The sequence below is a fragment of the Emydura macquarii genome, unplaced genomic scaffold (genome assembly GCF_026122565.2).
Source record: "Emydura macquarii macquarii isolate MOO-44397 ecotype Brisbane River unplaced genomic scaffold, CSIRO-AGI_Emac_v2 contig_1230, whole genome shotgun sequence".
Lineage (NCBI taxonomy): Eukaryota > Metazoa > Chordata > Testudines > Chelidae > Emydura > Emydura macquarii.
This window is the reverse complement of record NW_027131367.1, coordinates 19,727,163-19,729,790: the sequence shown is the minus strand read 5'-3', so window position 1 is coordinate 19,729,790 and position 2,628 is coordinate 19,727,163.

Here is a 2,628-nt window from a genome sequence, read left to right as displayed (position 1 = left end):
CCAGAAGTGGCTTTTGTGTTTTACTCATTAGCTCTGGAGTCTTATTAAAGTTTATGCACTCATATTTTTTTAGCTAATCATACACTAAACATAAGTAAACTGTCATCCCTGTATTTTTAAAGAATGTGGGCCACTATTAAAATAATCCAATCTGGCCTCCTGCAAACACAAGGTCATAGAATTCACCCAGGAATTCCTGGAGTGAAGGAAATTATTCTTCCCTATGATGTAAGTGAATGCTGTCAACCCATCCAGTCTTGATTCAAAGACTCCAAGCAATGAGGAAGTTACCACATCCCTTGGGAATCTGTTCCAGTGGTTAATTATTTGCACTGTTAACAAGTTGTATCTAATTTCCAATTTGAAGTTTTCTAAATTCAACTTTCTGGAACTTATGTGAAATTAAATTGACCCCACAAATCAGATCTTCTTCTTTTGTAGGTACTTAAAGACTGTGGAAAGTACCCTAACAAATAATTTTTAAATCATTAAATGGAATCTGCAAAATCTCACTTCTATATTGGCAGATGTCTTTTTTAATTACCAGTTTGCAATTCCCCTGATATATTGTATCCGTGACGTGCTAGCAAAAGTCAGAATCAGGTAGAGTTTCCCCCATCACTCTTGATAACAAGCAAATGATCCTCTTAAAATGCTAACTGATAAACAAAGGTTCTTGCAATGACATTGTGAGATGGACTGGTTGTCCCAAGAAGTTACTTCCAATTTGGACAGCTATGCATATATGAATGAAAGGTGAATCTTAAACCACCTGTGCTCCTCCAAGGTAGCCCACTGTCATCTTGACATAGTTTGAAAGCATCTTTTAACAAAATCAGTTAATTCTGCAGAAAAAGATAAACTAAGACAGGAGCTAGAATGAGCTAACAGCCCTATAGTCCACTGCCCTGCCCCTTGCATCCTCATCTACATCTATGTACAGTGAACGCACAGCGGGTGTAACATGCTATCAGATCACACGGAACCCTTGCGCCAGGTGGAGTCAGCAACAACAAGGGCTGGGTTCAATATCTAGGAGGTTCTTAACAACACAACACAGCAGCAGTTCAAGCTCCCACCCAGTAATCTGGGAAAATTTAAACACCACCTGAGGTGCCTCTAAGAGGCAGTACTTCCCCTCTTGCAAACATTGAGTCGGTGTATAGCAAAGAAAACTTTTAATAAAAAGGAAAAGGAACTTGCCATTAATTTGGGAAAATGCCAGAAATATGACTCGCAAGCATATGACCATGAGCAAAACACCCAACCCAGGGTACATTGGGCAGTGTTCTTTGCCTCAGATGCTCACCTTGTGGTGTGACAGTCCGACAAACACAGGTTCCTTTAACAGGTCACTCCTCTCTCCCTCCATTGCACCCCACTCACATTGTTGTCCTTGGTTAGACAAGGCCCAGAGTTCAGAGGTGCATTCGCGTGAGTTCACTTCCCATGCCAGGGAGGCCAGGGTGGGAAGAAGCATTGATCAATGCCTCAGTGGCTGTTGCTACATTGCTCACTCTGGGTTGCTCTCCATGATTTTAGTAGTTACAAGTGGGAGCCTCATTGTTAGAGGAGGCTGGTCAGTCTTTTTCACAGGAGACAATGTCCCACAGGAGATTTAAGGCTTAGCACCTAGACTTGGTTGTCAGTAATTTCAGTTCTTGTGAGCCATAACAAAACAAAAGACTCCAAATTTAATCTAATCAGCTTTGTCATGAAATAGTGCCAAAAGGAAGGATCAAATTGTGTCTATGACTCTTTAAGCAGCAATCACACCATCCAGCACCGCACCAACCCAATCCCCTTCCTTCCTTCTCTCCCTCCACTGGCATGTGGCCCCCTACCCCCTGCTTAGTGAATGCCATTCAGTTGAGGTGACTGCCCTCAGTTAGGGCATGCCAAGCACTGTTCTGCTGCCCTTTACTCACACAGCAAGGGTAACAATACTTTATTACCCCTGCACTCAATAGCAAAGTGACTTACCATCCAGCACCAGCCAAAAGTGATCATTTGGGCAAAGCAGCCCCATCATGCTACGCACCCAGGCTGAGTGGGCGTGTCTATGCAAACCAGGTCAGGTCCTGAAGTCTGCTCTCACTAGATGTCAGGCAGAACTCATTCAGACCCTTCTTACACACACAAGGTGCCAGTTACGGCAGAACCAGCACTTCTATTTTCAAAAGTTCAAATTTCCATCCTCTGGTACGTGTACTCAGAAGAGAATCTGCGCGTGTCCCTTCAACTCTTGTCTTTAAACATAAAATGGAGAAACAAAGTGTGTGATAATTATGAGTTGAGCCCACTATAATTTGTGGCCACAGACTCAAGAGATGGGTGCATGGGGGAGTCTCCAGCTGTCTGGGCCTGGTACACACCTGTTCCTTCAGAAGATATTAACACATCTGCAGAATCTACATTAGAAGAAATGCAAAGCTATTCACTGCTTCCCCCACCTCCCTTGCCACGCACCCTTTCTGCAACCTCCAGGTTATCAATGTCTCATGCTTCTCTGCACCGACTGGGAAACTTCCTGGGAAGGGAAAGGCCAGGGGAAGGAAGGCTAGGGTTGCCAAATTTGACTGGACATATACCTAAAGGTTTCTTCACGTGACATAATCTTTAATTCCT